The sequence below is a fragment of the Cygnus atratus genome, chromosome 2 (assembly GCF_013377495.2).
Source record: "Cygnus atratus isolate AKBS03 ecotype Queensland, Australia chromosome 2, CAtr_DNAZoo_HiC_assembly, whole genome shotgun sequence".
Classification (NCBI taxonomy): domain Eukaryota; kingdom Metazoa; phylum Chordata; class Aves; order Anseriformes; family Anatidae; genus Cygnus; species Cygnus atratus.
Genome location: NC_066363.1, coordinates 90,927,605 through 90,946,728, shown reverse-complemented (window position 1 = coordinate 90,946,728; position 19,124 = coordinate 90,927,605).

Here is a 19,124-nt window from a genome sequence, read left to right as displayed (position 1 = left end):
GTCTGAAACGTGGTATTCTGGCAGTAATATGTAGTCGATACCAAATGACTTCTTTCATGAGTGCCAGAGCCTTCCGATTCCTTTAACTTTCCTCTCTCTGACTTTCATAATGTAGCTGTTTTTTGTCTGTGTATAAAAGCATCTGGAAAACTCTTACAGCATTCACCAAAACAAAACAAAAGTTGGTTTTACCAAAACAAAAAAACACAAGTCCATCACAGCACCACCAACTCAGAAAAGTAAAGTTCTGGAGTTTATTTTGTTACAAGTTCTTCTCCCTATCATCCCATTAAGTTCCTAAGCTTATAAACTGATTCTGCCATAACATGCATAGTACGTTATGCTGGTGTAGTTCCTAAAATCAAAAATTTCCTGGAACCTCTTGCTTACCATAATCTAATTGTCTAATTCCTCCTCCAGTGCTGAGTTTCATCTCCTTGATGTAAATTCTCTGGGAGCCCATGTAAGCCTACAAAATACAGAGTTGTAGTGAAACTTTCTATCTGTGGCACTCATTCGTACTTTCTCACTACCTGCTACACCTCCAGTGCTCTCAACCGTAATCCCACACACCTTCTAGAGAGAGCATTGGCTATTTGGAATCTGCATACATATCCATGCTGGAACCCTTTAACCCTTTTCCTGGCAATGCCTTAAACAACATTTCAGCCAGCTTCCTATGAATAACCAGTGTGAACAAATGGAGAGATGAGCTTGGATAGGTAATGTCCTTGTGCTGTATCAGGCAATTTCTTATGCCTTTAGTGATCGTTCTCCTTCAGTTTCTGTCAAGGCTGACATTTTAACATCATCTAGCAAGGTAGATTGTTTTACTTCCTGTGGTTTTCCTGGTCATATGTAGTTTTTTGGTATCATGCCCTGGACATTTTGCACATATCCTGTTGTTGAGGAGTGATTTTCCCACTGTTGCCTTCACTGTTTGTTGTATTTGGCGGGGGGCCCTGGTGGTACTTTATTTTAGCTGAGATTTTTTCCACCTTGTTCACAAAACCTCAGAAGCATAGCGCAGACTTGATGACTCGCCTGTCTCAGGCATTTAATGAATTCTCCCTCATCCTCATACATATTTTTTTCATTGGGTCTGTTCTCTAAATACCAACACATTGAACAGATTTTATTTTCTGGTTTGGACTGAACCTTTCTGCTTTTGTTTTGAGTAATAGTATTTATAGCTTCTAGTGATGACTGGATATTTGTAAGAAATTTGGTTAGCCATGGGAGAAAGTCCTCCTTTTTTATTTCTGCAAGCTTTGTTTTCTCTGGTGATCCCATTGCAAACTGTGTTGCCAGAAGCCCTGTAGGTGCAAGCTCCACATTCCAATTTCATATCAAAGTGTAATCTGGTAGATAATCATAACCACCTGGCAAGATGAAAGTCAACTGTCTGTGTGATAAGCAGGTCAGGGTGTCTGTGTGCTACATCTTCTGAGGCTGCTGATTACAAAAAGGAAATAATTTGTGAGATGGGACCCATCTGTTTTAATTTTGGCAAGTTGTGTTTCAGTCCCCTGTGTTCTTAAGGGTAGCTAGAAGCCATGCAGTGACTCTTAAGTCATGCGCTAGGACAGGGACTATTGAGTGATTCATTTGTGCTGATTTAAAAGAGCCAGTACAGCGAAAAGTGAGGAATTAACTCTCATTGGTATCATAAACACTGATCAATGTGAAGTCCCCTTCCCCATGTCATTGTCATTTCTCAAGATTGGCTGTGCTGCTTCTATAGGACAGCCTCTTATCTGATTCAACAATCAGATATCTTGCTGTTTATTTTTCATCTCTCTTTTTTTTTTTTTTGTCCTTAAAAATAAATAAATAATGGAGGGATGACAGCAACACAGAATAGTTTGTGGCCCAAATGACTGAATGCAGTTGGGTTCATGAAAGCAGAGCTGAAGGTAACATAGGTGAGGTAGCCGTGGGATATAACTAGATCATTAAATTTTCATTTTTATTTTTCAGTCATGTCATTCTAATTGAATAGTCTGCTTGGAATCCTTTTTGAAGTGATTTGAATAGAGGATTGAGTTGTGCCAGGTAGCAGATTAGAGACAATGTGTTTGGAATGACTAAAAAGAACATGTAATAAAAACAGAAACCCACCCTCTAGTACAGAAAAAATCCTAGTGAAATGCTGCAGTAAGAAAGTTCTTTCTTTGAAGGCGTAAGATGAAAAAGAGAGAAATAATAATGGGCCAACAGAATCTTGTCCCACCTTAGCAAGGAACAGAATCAGCTTAACAATTAAATACTTTAATTAAGAACCAAAGTGGTGATTTTTGACATCAGATGAAAAGGGAAAAAAAAATTCAAATGTTCCAAGCAGTGAAGCAGGAGGAAAAGAAACCCCATGCTGAGAGTCATTAAGAGCCAAAAGTAATTCATCACAGGCATAAGTAACCTTATTACAGGAAAGTTGTGTTGTCTTCCTGGTGCAGGCATTGATCCCAAGCTAGGAAATGAACGTGGAGGCACATTTAGCAGCAAAAGCAAAAATATTCAGTTGCTCCTGAAAATTGTAGCTGTGCTGTTTACTTCATCAAGGAAGGATAATTAGACTGTTTAGGGAAGTACAGCCAGCCAGCATAAGGAATGTATTTTGTTAAATTTTAATTAAAGACAGAGACTAATTTCTGCTGAACACTGTCCAAGCAGTGAATTATTTATTAAAAATAGGATGCCCAGGAAAAAAAAGCAAAATAGCAGGATATTCATCTGTAGCCAACTAGAAACCATCCAAAATTGTAGTGAGTTACTATGTGGGTTAACTGTTGAGTTACCAAAATTGCTCACCTACTAGGAGAAAAGCCCCAGGCTGAAGTGGTGGGGTGGCATTTCTTTTCAAACCAGTAGGCATGTTAGATGTACTGTCCTGGACTGTCTTCTGCAGTGTGAGCATGGCTCACCACAGATCCATAAACAATCCAAATGGGACTAGGGGAGAGGTCTAGGAGAGCACGTGGCTCCTTCCTTTCCTACGCCACTGACTTCCTTCAATGGATACCGGGGAGCAGAGTAAGGATGAGCATCCTGGTCTCATCCCAATATGCTGTGTGACTATGGGCAGAGGATGCAGCTGTGGGAGTCAGAACCACTGGAAATACCAAAGGAATGCACCTCTCCCACAGTTTAGGGACACTCAGTTAAAGGTTACTGATAGTTCTGCATGCCTAGAAACCTGGGACTCCAAAGAAGGCATTTTTTTGGTTGACAATCTGAAGTGAAGGTGTTTTGATTAATGTGAAGGGAAGACACAAGGGGACTGGGATTACTTTGAAGACACCTGAGCCTGCTGCCTACACTGGTATCATTAAGAATATCCTGCAAACAAGGGCATTATTGCTCTGTGTCACAGACATCACGGAGATCTGATTGCTTCTGCTGGGATAGGGAGTACTTTAAAGTGTAGGGTTACTCTGCAGTTAGACTCTTTCAATCCTGGTTAATGGGGTATCATTAGGAGAGGAGTCTTTTGGTGACCTGTTAGTGCTGGCCTAGCAGCAACTTGCTGATGCTGAGGAAAAGTATAGTGTTGGGCCTGCTGCTGAAGCATCTTATTATTTTATTTATTTATTTTATTTATTATTTATTTATTTTATTTATTATTTTTATTTATTATTTATTTATTATCTTATTATCTTATTATTTGGACTTGCCAAGTCTTCACTGCTTCCTCTTTTTCAGTAAAGGACCCGTTTGTTTAACCCTGTGATTTCTTGCGTGCAGGTGGGCATGCTGCTTATCATGAATGCTTACATGGTGTAATTTACTTTCTGCTTGAGGAATGTGCATTTTTTAAAGAACTTTAGAAGTCAAACTGCCTGGCAGAAAGGTGAGTACGTGACAGATGAGAAAGTGGATAAACAATCACTATACTTGGATAAAACTGCAAACCAAGTTGGTCAATAAACTCTAAGCAGTTAAGCTGTGTTTTTCAGCTTGAAGACTGACCAGGATCATCCAGTTCAGTGCTGGAGAAGCACGAATCATAAGGGTCATATCCTCTTCAAAAGCAAGCACAGCCCATCAGAGCTAGGAATTCAAGCATCATTCCATATGAGTGGTTCCCTATTGATGTGGCAGTTTCAGGGACTTGGTTTTGAACTTTGCTCTCCCCAAACTGGATCTATTAGCACTGATGTCCCCTGAGTGTAATAAAGGTTCAGAAAGCAGGCAGTCATCCTTCCAACTTTCAGGAGCTTATTCAGATTAAATAGATTTCAGATAATGCTTGCTTACAGAGAATCATTCACAAGAAACAGATTTGAAGACATCCTTTTCAAAGTTGTGAATGTAGTGTGACAGTCTTCCTACACATCTTTTGTATTACAGCCTAATTGGCTAGAATACATGCTGAGAGAGTGTGTGACCAGGATAAATTCCTTTCTCAGCCAGAAGGAGGTTTAACTTTTCTTTCCAACCTGCCATACTAGAGTAAGTGCTGAGTGGAGGGTGTTTTCCCAGCCTGAATCATGCTGCTTTCCCTTTAATTGGGTTAGTATATAACTGAGAATGTAAGAGTTTTTGATCAAAAAGAGAGAGAGCACAAGGAGAGCATTGCTGTAGTGACTGGGACCTTCAGCTGGCAGAAAAATCCTAAACTGTGTGCTTTGGACTATTCCTCTGTTTGTTTCAGTGACTTTTAGAGGAGGAGGAAGCAGAACTCAGCAAGACTTAACAGACTGATTATTGCATTCTCCTCTGCACTGTGGCCCAGAGCGCCTGGAAACTTTCCTCCATTTAGCCATACTTAGCAAGTGATTAAGGTTTGCCTTGAGGAGGCAGAAAATATAAATTTGAATCCCTTCAGGCTCAGTTCAGCATTGACCTCCGGTCCCCTATTTGCTCATTTACTGTTTTAAGGAGGCAATTAAAGGTAGCTCACTGTAACACCTTTCTTCTTTCTCAAAAGAAGAGGGTGATTCTAGCTCCATATTCTTTTTCCCCCATCAGCAAGCAGAGGAAAAATTCTCGGTTGCAGGAGAGGAATCAGACTGCGAGGAAAGATATGTTTGTCTTATTCTGTTGCCTAATCTTATTCTAGTTAATACAATCATTAAATTATTATTAATTATTCATATTAAGATATTAACTGCATTTTATTTTACTTAGATTTCATTTTCCAAGGAAATGAGAATTCAGAATCATTGTTTTGCTCACCGTCATCCATAAACTAGTTCTATTTAGTATTTTGCACAAGCTGTAGAATATGGAGAAAGAGAGATGGAACATTTGGAAGGAGTTTGGGGATGAGTACCCAGTCAATTTTTGGTGTTGTGTTGGCCTTTGCTAGCAGCCAAATGCCCACCCAGCTACTCACTCCTCCTCAGCAGGACACAGGGAGAAGATAGGATGAAAAAGCTAGTGGGTTGAGATAAGCACAGGGAGATAATTTTCATAGGCAAAACAGACTCAACTTGAGCAAAATTAATTTAATTTATTCCTAGCTAAAATAGATCTGGGTAGTGAGAAACAAACCCAAACATTAAACCAGCATCTCCCCCTCTTTTTCCTAGGCTCAGCTTCACTGATTCTTTTCCTGTCTCCTCTCCCTCAAGCAGCACAGGGAGATGGAGGCTGGGGTGAAGGGTTGCAGTCAAATCCATAACAATTCGTTTCTGCTGCTCCTTCATTCTTACAGTTTTCACCTGCTTCAGCACAGGCCCTTCCACGGGCTGCAGTTCTTCAGGAAAAATTTGCTCCAGTGTTGGCTTTCCATGGGGCACAGTTCCTTCAGGAAACAGCCAGCTGCTCCAATGCAGGATCCTCTACAGACTGCAGGGCAGGTGTCTGCTCTGGAGTGGTCTCTACCACAGACAGCAGTGGTATCTGCTCCAGCACCACAGAGAACCTCCTTCTCTGACCTTGATGTTCCTCTCCTGGCTCTCAGTTTCTTTTTCTTTTCTCTCCTATTGTTTTTTTTAATTCATACCCTGCCTGTTCAGTATTTTCTGTCCTTTTTAAAATATGTTTTCCCAGAGTTGTCACAGATGGGGCTGATAGGCTCAGCTTCAACCAGCAGTGGACAGAGCTGGCTGTGTCCAGCACAGGGCAGCCCCTGGCCCCTTCCTACAGGGGTCACCCCTAGAGACACCCCCTTCCCACACTACTAAAATCTTGCCACCTAAATCCAGTAGATGTATTCGGTCTGTTACTGTAGACATCCTCGCCAGGGCCCTCAGTGTACCACAACCTGGCATTAATTACTTGACAAGCCTCATCCAGGAGCTCCTTGTAAACTCAAGCCTGCCCATCTACTCTCCTTCTGAGCTATGCCACTGGTGTACGTGGCTACAGGCCTGTTCCTGCCTCATCTCTAGCAGGCCCCAGACAGACTGTGCACCTGGTTTGCAGCCTCCCTGTATCTGGGGCTGTTCAGTGGAACCTGTTACCAGCACCTGGCTGTGTTTGGATGCTTTGGGACTGTGACCCAGGTTGGTAAAGACGCTGCCTTTACTGGGGCCACCCCTGGCTTTCCTTCCCTAAGAGAGCGGTAAGGCCCGGCTGCTCCCTGACACCTCTTCTGTAGCAGTAAGTCTTTGCTTCCTCCCTCCTATCAGTAGGGTTGGAGGTATTGCTGTGTGCAGCACTTTCTCCCTGTTTTGATTGGAAATCAAATCAGGGATAGTGGTGGGAGTGAAATTTTACGTTACTGTAATCACAGGCTTACTAATTCTTTCATGAGATGGTCTAGGGACAGTGAATGCATGACTTCACAGAGGAGAGGCTGCTGGAAGGGTGGTTGAAGGGCAGCATGTTTTGCAGCCTTGCGATCTCAGATTTCTCCGAGTCCTTTGTCCACCTGCATCCTGGCTGCACTCCCACTTCAGAAGCCAGGCACTAGAAGTTAGAGATTGCAACTCGTTATGTGTTTGCACCCAACTCCTTTATCAGATCCAGCCCTCAGACTGTTGATACATATAACTTTTCCATCTTAAGCTCCCGGATGTTTTTCTCCTCATCAACCTCTGTCCTCGGCCAGCGCTCTGATTGAGAAGCTAATTATGATTCATTGAGGGTAAATTTGCTCGGAGTTGTTGCTGTCCCGCTGGGCCTCCAAAGGCAGGCCCTGCTGCTCTAGCTCTGTCAATGCCCCAGTGTGGCTCAGGCCCTAGAAATCCCCATCTTGCAACATTAGTGTCCCTTTGGTAGACAGCACACTACAGACTCAGTTGCCCTCATGGTCTTGTTCCCAATTATCAGCAATTATTTTTATTTCATAAAGACTTTTCAAGTTTTATGAGGAGATTCTCTCATTTATTTCTCTAGCTTGTGTGTCTTCACATTTACTCAATTTAAAGTTCTCTGGGGCTTTTCCTTCCTTTCATATGTCAGAAAAAGGCATTCGTAAGAGTCCCTGCAGTATGCTTTGGAAGATTCAAAGAGGGTAAGCTACCCAGGTGACTGAAAACCAGGTTATTTAGGTCCAACAGCATTTTCTCAAGGATATCTCTTAAAAATCTGCCTACTCTAAGGAGAAAGTAGGCTGGGTTTTGTACTGTTATACCTGAGGTGGCAACATCCTTGTCTTGTGCTCCTCCTGTCTGTCTAGCTAAAGTTGCTGCTTCATATTGAGGCACGAAAGCATGCAAATGACTGAGGAACCTGTGTCTACTCCAGAACTGCTTTTGAAAATTTTACTGATAACTTCCACCTGTTCTAACTCTCCCACCTGTATTTTAGCTGTGTAAATCCCCCGCTCCCTTTAACCTGTTTTGTTGTTATCTGGCCTTGCTCAGTCATCATCCACCCCTGCTACTAAGTCAAATTTGGTTTTATTTTACTTTCTATAGCCAGGGAGTATTCGTGCTGCTAACGTTAATTATTTTTAGTGTTAGTGTGTCCCATAATCTATTGAACATTTCAACGTTTACATCCGTCCTGTAGGAAAAAATATATGCCTACATCACAGTTCACACCTGCAGGCTTTCCTTCCCAGTGTGTCTAAGCAGGACTCCTAGTTCCTATATATCAGAACTAGGTAGCATCTGGCAAATTGGTCTCTGCTTCTAGGGCCTGTGAGTGTTTTGCATTATGGTAGTCTTTGTTTTAAGAAATATAGTGTTCCTTGAATGATTTTTTCTCTTAATGAAGACTTTCCTTTTCCTATAAAAGGAAGTGACAGTGAACAGCTTAAATTGGCATATCTCATTTTTAATTGGTCACGTGTTTAACGTTTGGTAGGTGTAGGAATCTAAAAAAATGATGGGGACAGATGGATCCTAACTGACATTTTTTGAAGTATAACTGGGAAGCAGAACAAAGCAAGGATACTGTGAGAAAAGAGACAGTCCACCCCATTGTCTGCTCATTTGTCAAGCTAGGGAAAGATAAAAAAAAATAAATAAATGTAAGTTTGAGCTGTTCACTCGCACTTCTTTTTGTGGCAAATGGAAATAACAGGCAATTCCCAGGGTGAAATTAATCTCATGCAAGGGTATGCTTCTATTCCCTCTCCCTCTCTAGTGGTCATGAAGCTTTAACAGGTATGGGTAACGTTTTCATTGTAGGTTGCTCTGGAGCCTACCCGAGTTTCCACTCTGTCCATCAGTGAAATTTAGCTGGTGGCAATAGTGCCTGTTGAAGAGAGTTGTTTATCTCATTGACACAAGGGGATGCTGCTGGAAAGAACAGCTCTAATAAAAGTAAACAGAAAACCACAAAATATTAATTTTCAGATGGGGCCACAGAACTTGAAAACTGAAGGGCTGGCACTAGATGGGGAGTCAGGGACACATGCTATACCGTCCATCTGGCATAGGACAGGGCTGCTACTTCTGGGACTGCTGTGGTCTCAGATCAGTGCGATTCCCTAGAGTTTCTGTAGGTTTGATCAGGGCACTTAGAGGCCTTGCCCCATGTGGATTGACTTAAAGACCAGTATTTAAACATAGTGCTATCAGAGCAAAGTTATGTTGCATTGGTGTAGTTAATACTCAGTTGTTTGAGGCCAGTTGTTTTTGTGTCTTGGAATTCCTGGTTTTGGGACAGCTTTCCTGTTAGAGCAGAATGGGCGATCTACTAGACAGAGTACTGGTTAGATGCTCTGGGGACTTTGCACAGATTTCTGACTTGACTTCAGGTAACTTTTTTTACTGCAAATCTGTCAAAATCTATAACCAACTTCTCTAGGATTATGATTTGTTGAATATATATTAACAAGCATGTATAAACTTTAAATCCATGTTTTTTCAGTCCTCTGTAGCTGTGAAGTTGAGATGTAATTTTCACGTAGTTGTCAGTGTATGGAAGCTAGTAGGGAGGGTGGTTTAAAAATACCTGACAAACATCCCAAGATCTGGGTGTGCTATTTAATCTAGCTTGTTACTTGAGTTCTTTAGCTGAAGAATGGAAATATTACAGACAGAAGATAAGAAAATTTTCTAGGTGGAGAAAATGTGGCAGATGTTAGAAGCCTACTTTAGTCTCATTAAGAGATTGTGTCAGAATTAGAAATGGTTTGTTCTCAAGGTTCTCTGTTAGCATAAGATACCCTGCTTTGTTTCTCTGAAATCTAAGATATTTAGTTTCTTGATTTATTTTTTCTTCTCTCTCAGTTAGAGGTTGGCATGGGAAAAAAGTGTACTGTTAAGCAGATCTCGTAACGTGCAATTTGTGTGAATAGTGAGTGTGTTGTAGAGGGACAACAGAAAAACAAACACTTCAAAGGAATTGTATACAGTACCAATGCAGCACGGTTTTTGCATTTGTTACCATTTTTGAAATATTTTGAAACTCACTGTAGGATATTGAAAATTAACAGAGAAACCATTGAACTATTTTTTAAAGCAAAAGGCAAGTTAAGGATTTTTTTTTCTTATGGTTCTTTCCTTTGAGAAAGGAGTATGTTTGGACTTGTGCAGTAGTGCATAGGAGTACCTAATCTAGTGATCGGAGTTAAAGAACAGTTTCCCGAACTGTTCATCAAGGTTCTATTTAAAAGTTATTGGCTTAAGTGTTTTCAGATGACAACATTTCTTTTCTCCTCCTTACCCTGGTCTGCGGGATTCTGAAGCACTTTACATAAAAATATTTTGAAAGAAACAGTCATATAAAGATAATTCACAGCATGATAAAATAAATAGAATTTTCTTTGAGCAACTGGCCACTGTTGTCATACTGGAGGCCTTGAAGCAGAGGTGAAAAAAAGTGCCTTGGAAACCTTTGAGGTGCTCTGAAGTATCAGCATTTGCAAGAAAAATTCTTTTCAAGCTCTTTGTTTCTGGGTGGTGCCTTCACTTTCTCATCTTGCCTTGAAAAAAATGTGATTCAGTGGTTGTTCTTACAAGTTTTATGGTGGTGTCGTGTCCCCCCCCGCCTTCCTCCCAATACTTAGTGGTGTACACATCTGACTTCAGACAGCTGAAAATTACACATCTGCATCTAAGTTACTAGTTACCATAGCATGTCTTTACTCTCATTGGAGAGAAAGCGGCACCTCCAGAGATTTATTCCTCTGATTTCCTTTAGAAACCAGTTTGAGGATGAAATAACTTCTCTTCTTCAGATGCCTTTTGGTCTCCTTTTGCTATAAAGGTAGGCTTGGAAACAGCTCACTCTTACCTGCCTTTTAGCTGCCTGGGTTAGATGGAGTGAATCCCTCTTTCTGCCTCGGAAGGAGCTGGATTACTGAGGTGCTTTTTGTCTGAGGAAGCTCATCATTTCTTCCCAGTAAGGATGGGATAAGAAATAGCTAAGAGGAGTGAAGTTCCCTGCTTGGAATGCACTCACAGCTGTGACAAGAACAGTCATAATTTCTAATTTGAAACAGCCTGGCTCCTAGATCATAAATTGGGCTACCCTATATCACAATGCTGTCTCTGAGTAATGTAATTCATCATTCATTAATGAAAATTAAGTCTGTTTCTAAAATTTACAAAGCACCAGGAATGAGAAATATGTTGCATTGGAGTTCTGCTTTGGCAGTAGAGACCAAACCCAACCTGCTCCATTAATAACAGCCACATTATGAAGCAGGGCATCTTATAGCCACGGGGCAAAAATGAATTTCAGCTTGGCAATGCAAACCAGTCCTCAGTGTTACTGCTTTTGTGCAGTGCTGAACACCTCACCCTTTAATAATGTTCAATCTGAGTTTTGCTTTCAGGAAAAAGTACGGATGCTGATCTGTTGAATTATTCACCCATCTTTGTGACTTTTGGGTGTGTGGGGAGCATTGTGACTACGTCCTAAGCAGAAATTCCTTTCCAAATATTCTATGATTGATGGTTATCTAAGAAATAAGTAGTGTTTCACATTGAAAAGTCACATCTGAGTTGGTCAGTAGTTCAGCAATTGCCACCCAGGAAGAGCTGTGTGCAGGAGTGGAGATGGGTAAGATCCTCTGAAGTATGAGGAGGTGCAATGAAGACACGGAGAGGTTGCAAGATGTTCTTAAGCAAGTGAACGATAGTTATGAACAATGTGAAAAGCTTAGGGATTATTACTGATGTAGTTCTACGTGGAATTAACTTCATGCCTGATCTTTTTTATGTTTTAATATTAAGAGGAACGTTTTGACTTTATTGACAAAAGCCATTGGCACTAATAAAGAAAGCTAAATTGGTTTGCTTGGAGACTGAGGTCTTTTACCAGCCAAAGAGTGATCATGTAGATGGAGCTTTGTTTCTAGATGACAGCAGATCACCAGAATAACGTGTGGGTTGCATGGGGAATGTGCATGTCATGTTGTGACTGAATGGTGGCCAGTGTGGATTTTGCTTTCTCAGCTACTTTCTCCTTCCTCTTGTTTCTCTTGTTTTGAAACACTCTTCTGATTAAGGCATTAAAGGGTTTGCTGTCAGTTTCCATTTTAGACTATTTGCTATGGGGGAATCCTTTTACACACAAAGAAGATTGTATTAGCATACACAATGACATAGGAGCAGGGTGTCTGCTTGCAATCTTTACTCTGAATTTATTATTGCATTTTCCTCAGGTTTTGCCATGCTTCCCACTTCGCTAGTTTTGATAAGCTCTAGTGAAATCCATTAGTTTAAGGAGGTGGCTTTCTTAATGACTTATGCACCATCTGTTATTTTACTTTCAGTTTAGTGTAGCTTTTATTTGTGATTTAGTAAGTTCTGCAGATATCCGCTGCTTTAATTATAATGAAATGTGTAATTCCTTCACAATCTGTCTTCAAACTGGGGGTTATTTAGTACTGTAAACCATCCACGTTTTTATCATACAGCGATGCACAAGGTAAGACCAGAGAATGATAATGGTCCCTTTCCAACTGCAAAATCTGTTTGTTTTTCAGTTACCTTATAATACTGCTGCCGCTCACGATCACTCTATTTTTGTTTATTGAATGCTAACACACCTTGGTTTGAAACATTGCAACATGAAGAAGGGAGAGTGTTGCAAATCTAAAGTTGTGCAGCTCCTATTGAAACTCCTGGCTCTTAGAATGTGTTAATTGTGCATGAAATATTGGATAGACCACGTGTGCTTAGAAAGAGATCTGATTAACACTTCCTCAAATGATCGTTCTCAAAGGTGAAGTGTGCATTAAACGTGCAGTAATTTTTGTCTCTCCTACTTGCATACAGGAACAAACAAGTTGTAGGCTTTCCATTGCTTTTTCCTTGGCCGTATTAGCATGATGTATGGCAGAAATAATTTTTGCCAGGAACGCTTCCTGTGAGGTTTAGCTTTGAAGTGGCTTTCCATTTCCCTGATTTGTTTAAAGTTGAATCCCAGAATCACAGTGTGTATTCCAGAAGTGTCCATCCTGCCTCCTCTCAGTTGTATAACATCGCCAGTGACAGAGAGGGCACTGTGTTCACCAATGTGAATTATTTAGCTGTTTACGCTGCTGACTTATGGCGGTACTATGCTTAGTGCATAATTGGCAAAAACTTACAGGCTCCAAGGTAAAAGCTGTTGAGATGTAGAAGGTATTTATTGCAGTTTCATTGTTTGCTTTATTTTCAGGTGTCACTGACCTCAAGTCATCTTGAGTCATTCTAGAGAAGAAACGTGAACTTGTCTTTCTCAATTCTACATTAGGTCCCCTTGAATGCTTTACTGCACAGCAGTTCAGCTCTTGAAGGGATAATTACCTCAAGTAGCAAATCCCACCTAAATTGAATTTGATCCATTTTTTTCCTGTATTGAGCTGCCTAATTATTGTTTTCCCACAGGCACAAGCCAAACCACTTCATTTCCTCTCCATCCGTGATAACAGTGAAGGTTCTGAGATCTTTGCTGCTTTAATTATAGTGAAATGTGCAATTCCTTCACCAGCCAACAGACAGCAAGTCCCACCTCGTGCAGCAGTCAAGAACTACCTGCTCTTTCATTGCGAGCATTTACTGTGCTTGATGAACTGGAGGAGCACGTTTGGAAAGCCAAGCCTGGACCACAGGCCGCACACAAAATTTGGATCTTAGGGTCTGAATACTGAGGCTGATACCTTTCATAGGCTGTGCCCTTGTGCTAGGAAGGTGACAGCAGCTATCTTTTTTCCTTTTGTGCAAATCTTCTGCAGTTTACAGGCAAGTTGCCAGAGTAAGTCCTCCAGTTGAAGTAGGTTGCAAATAACAGCACTCTTGTTAGAATATGTAGCAAATTGGTTTATTCTAGTCCTTAATCTACATAATTAGGGTGGAAATGAGAGTAATAAATATACTTAAGTGTTTGGAAATGACTTTCTTCCTGAAGATTTTTCACAGGATGGAAATTAGGATTAATTCTAGAGGAGGAGAACTGACCTTAAAAGGCCCATTGTAATTGACCTTAAAGCCACAATTCTTTTTAGTTAGTGAGAACCAGTTTCTAAAATGTAATTGAAAAGATCGATGAAACTTGGCTCAACTTATAACAATATTGATAGTGCTCCCTCTCCCCTCCCCCAGATTCTCGTCATTTACATGGACGTGTTAAAACCAGAAAAATGTCTGTCTCTTCTGTAGTGGACAGTAGTGAAGTCCAAGAGGCAAAATTGGTTTGAAAAATATGTATTAGTATTTACCACTCCTTTTTTTCCATTTTAATTTTCCTTGTTTCACCTGTCTAAAAAGCTCAGAATAGTGTGTTGACTGAGATATACAAAGCACGTGCAATGAATGACTTTTCCATTACATAAAAAAGTTGTAGGAAACTCTATTTATACAGCTTAGTATTTTTGAGTGCTTGGATATCTTTTTTTTTTTCAATTGGATCAAATAAGACTTCACAATTACTCTTTGAGTAACACCGAGTTTTGAAATCCTGTTTATCATGCTGCAGTACAATTCAAATCACGAGCAAGTCTTCTCTTGATGTCTGTAATCTCTTTTTTATTACTGTTATAGTTGGGGTCCCCACTGAACTTCATCCTGTGTAAGAACACTTCTTGCACAGATCCTGAAAACCTTCCTTTAAATGTTTTTCTTGTAAAAAGTTTACCCGCTGTAAGAAATTTATTGACTAGGATTCAGTTACAGCTCAATCTGGCCATTTATTTTGGTGCTTTTATGTACCTACAAAGTACAAAAATGTTGCATCTTTGTCTCCTCTTATGGCAAAATAAAGACTAGTGCATGCTGTTGCCATACAGGTGAATTGAGAATAGGTGAAAACTCGAAGATCCATTTCCAAACCCTATATCCCAAAATCAGACCTGGAGAGGGAAAGCAGGTAAGGTTTGAATGTCAGCCTCTTCAGGGTTGTTCCGGCTAAGCAAAATGGTGCCCTTGCTGCAGCATGTTTCTTTCCACTCCCTGAGAATGCTCTTTCCCTATTTTTATCCCTAAAAAGTCTTTTAAAAGGGCACTTTAATTGCTCTATAAGCAGCAGCAGCTGCTGGAACAACTAAGAGCTGTTTCTGTGCAAGTTCTTGTTCGCTGCAGGAAGCAACGGACTGCAGGCTGCGCTTCCTGCTGCTCCTGCGGGGTCTGCCAGGCTCCTCCCTTTGGGGATCTCGTTTTTCAGCCATTCCCACTGTAAGCAGCCAGAAGTTGGGAAATTTTGTTATAGCTGATGTGGTGCCCTTTGCTTGGGATTTTATATATCATTCATAGGCTATTTGGTGTGACAAGAGTTACCAGAGTTAGTTACAGCTCAATATTTGTTCTGTTAATAGCAGTATCAGCTCTGTTTCAGAGTTGGCTCTTCCCTTGATTTTTTCCCCCGACTTTTGTCCATTTACGTTTTAACAACATATAGGTTGTGTGTGTATATATATATCTGCCCGTGTGTGTACATGCGCACACACAGACATGCATAAGCATGCAAGTATCTATATATACATGCAGACACCTCCAAATACAGCAGTGTTTATTCACAGAAAATTTCTGTTTTGGTGAACAGATGCCTTATCTTGAAGTACAGATCTTGATCTGTAAAGGTATTTCACATACAGCACTGATATTCCATTGCTTTGAGTAAACCCATAACACCTCTTTAAGAGTGAACAACAACTGTTAAGGACAGAAAAAGAAAAAGAAGGCAGAAGCCACTTGAAAATCATATTGGTGGGGTGTCTGTGAAGAGGTTCCTAGTTGGTAATTGTACGGGAGACTGGACAGGTCAGCTAGTAGCACTCTTGAGTTTGGGGGAATAGCAGAAATCTCTTTAGTAGCTATGAACCTGTGTAATTTTTCAGGTTGCAAAAAAACACCTCAAATGAAAATTTTCCCTATGAACCCTTAATTAATTTTTTCCTATATTTTCAGTTCTGCTTAAAGGCCCTATGGATGTGCAGTGCTCCTAAACTCAAGTGTTTCTTTTACTATTGCTCCAGAAGGACAGGAAGGGTGGTTTGGGGCTTGCCTGCATGGGAGTGGACAAGTGGATTGCAAATCTATGGCATACAAATTAATTAGTTATTAGTTCTAGCACAGACTCTTCTAGCACCTCTCTGCACTGGTAATGTAGTGCTGGATAGACGTACCTAAACCAGTTTTAGATGCTTTTGATATTCTATTTTTCTTTTCATGATCTTCCCAGCTTACAATACAAGCCTTTACAAATGCTATTTTGAACAGAACTGAGGCTTAAATTTGGAGGTAAGGGTATTGTACAATTGAAAACTCTCAATTCTGGAGTCACAAATCCTAGTGGGAGCATAGTGGGCATTTTAAAATGCATGTTGTCAATGGATGACTTACATCTAATAGTATCCTGGTTAAAATATATATTTATATGTGTATATATATATGTATCTGAACCTTGAAAAGCACTTGCAGAAGGCTGGAGGGGAGCGGTTACTAGCTAAGATCTTATCTCTGTGAAGCAGTGAAATTTTGGAAAGCCAGGCAGCTGCACGTAGGGATGAAGAACAGCATTGTGTTGGGAAAGAAGTTATTTTTCCTCAGCATTGACATACAGCGTCTTTAATACTTGATTCATTTGGGGCTTAATTAACATGTTTTAAAAAATAACTTGTAAAGTCAGTGGGCAACTGAAGGCAAAGCTGGACTGAGGCTGTGCTTTCTCTAGCAGCTTCAGGTTCCAGCAAAGCTTCTGCAATAGGGCAAATGATTTCAGCATGTAGGCAGTGACTAGAACTAGTCACAATTTCTTATTTTTTAGAAAAAGTTGAAAGGTGTTGGTTTTCCATTTTTACTTGGTTTTTATATTAACATACATAAGTTGCAATGCTTCTGAATTATTCTACGAATACTTAATGTTATGGTAAAAGGGGGAAGCAGGAACCAAACATTATGACCCTATGAAAACACCTAATTATTTTGTTACAATTAGGGTTTCTGTGGAAGAAGTCTTGACTTGTGTGTATGATTCAACAGAATTTCAGAAAGCCAGAGTTTTATTGAGGAAGAAATGGAAAAAAAATAAAAATTGAACAGTCTTTTTTGGCTTAAAAATATCAAGGACAGGGAAAAGTTGTAATTTACACTGTGATACCAACTTCAGAGGTGGGTGGGCATTCACAATTTCACATCCTTTTTTCTTTAAGTATCTAACTCTCTGTATGCACACAAGTGTATGTACAAGAGTTTTGTGGATGGGTATATATTAAAACACACTTGCACTTAATATTTTTGCTTCCTGTAATTTTATCTAGCAGACAAATGTGTCCCATCCAATAAATACACAGACGGAAAGTAGGTCCTGATTAACCTTCCGTGCGTGCTATTGCTGGCAACGTGTAACATCATCTACTCTTGTAAATAATCCTGATGATTAATGCACTAGCAGTAATGAATGATCTCCCTCTGCTGCTGCTCTCTCCACTGTACTGAAGATATTTTGTAGTCCCCTTGCCACTTCACTGAGGTGTCTTGTGAGGTGGCATGCACTCTGGGGGAACGTAGGAAACTGGGAGCTACTTAAATTTTGACCGTGCTTAAGGAAAGTTTGTAATAGTGTGGGGCTTGACGCTGGTCAAGGTAAGATGTGTTGTCCATTTACAGAAGCACTGAGGCATCAGAAATGTATCGCTCTGCATAGTGAAGAACCAGACTGGGATGCCAGGTTGAGATGCTCAGCATGCTGGCTGGTTTTCTAGCTGCTGAGAAAGAAGAAATCAGTGGTTCTAAGTTACCCCAAGCCTGCTCAAATCAAAATAAAATGCTCCTTTTTTACAGGTTTAAGCTCTGCTTCTTCAGACTCTGAGCTGTGGTGGTATACCACGCAGATCGGAGGGATAGGATAAATCAACCTTAACAGTCAGCACTGCTAAGGCTTCACTGACAGCATGATGCCCTGCTTGGAACCCTGAGCCCAAAGAAAAGCGTCGAGAGTCCAGAGCATAACCAGTGAGGGAGACCTGAGATGGTTTGCACTGTTTAGCGAGGAGAAAACTGGAATATGAAACAACGAGAGGGGAAAAGAACAACTTGTTTTCTATGACTGTGGTGGGGTAGGGCAAGAAATAATGGGATCACATAGCAGCATGAGAGATTTCTCTAGGCTTAGGTGAAAAATATACCCAGAAAGATAGCTGAGTGCTGGATTAGGTTGCCTAGGGAAGGCGTGAGTCTGTTATTGGAGGCTGATAAGAACAGGTGAGACAAATCTGTCATGAATGTTTTATGTCTAGCTGGTCTTCCCTGAGGCAGGGGGTAGGCTTGGGGAAGCTCCCAGACCTTTTTTTGTTATTCTCTGATTATTCAACAAGTCCTATGTTGTTCTAATGTCTACTGGGAGCAAACCAACTGACAAGCTGCCAGACCAGCAAAAGCAAAGTAGGTTAGAGGATTGATGCCTTCATAGCCTGTGGGAGAAGGGAGAGCAGGGAGCTCGGATATTGCTGCTACGCTGCACTGTCTGCACATCCTTTGTTTGTGAGATTCATGGAGCCACACTGACATTACAGCTGGGGCGGTGGCTCAGCAGTCCTCAGCAGAGAGGGAGAGAAGGATAAGGAAGGGCGATAAGCAGCAAATAAGCTGTCATTTATCCTCTGCTGCTTCCTGTGTACCCACTGGCAAATAGACAGCACAAGTAATCAGATGCATACAAAGCTGATTGTTACAATATTTGCCAGGTTTGATGTGTAATGTCCCCGGTTGGTATGGTTCCCTCTCAGGAACAGATTGAAAGATAGAAGGGCACAAACTAAATCACTGATTCCACTGCTTTTCCTCGTGAAAGCCTCTGTAATTTATATTACTCAGATGAATTTCTGTAAGTTCCCCCATAAACTGGGAAATTGGCAGACTGCAACATTTCATAACACCCAATTTTTCTACTCTTTTTTTCTGCTTGATATTGAGCCCATCAAAAAAGCATCTCTGGGAAGTTCTTATTTGATGGTGAAAGATGGCAAGTCATATAGAAATGGAAGAGAAAGCAATGACAGACCAGAGGAGCTGCTTATTTGAATCTTGTTTGCGTGCAGAAATGGATGTCAGGATTGTTTAATGGGTGAAGTCGTACTAGTGCTGAGGAGACTCTGAGTGCACTAGCAGACTCCTCTAACTCTTGGCAACTTTCTGGTGTCTGTTAAGGGAGAAAATTCTCCTAGTTCCGTCAAGTGAGGCTCCGTTACAAACACTGTACCTGAAGGCTGAGCAACAGAACACGTGGATGGGATTGTAATAGTCCTGTAAAGAAATAAGAGGTTTGTAGACATAATTCATCGGCCAATTGGCTCGTGTAAGCAGTCATCAGTGTCCTGACACGAGTGAAGCTTGTGACGTGCCTGGGATGTG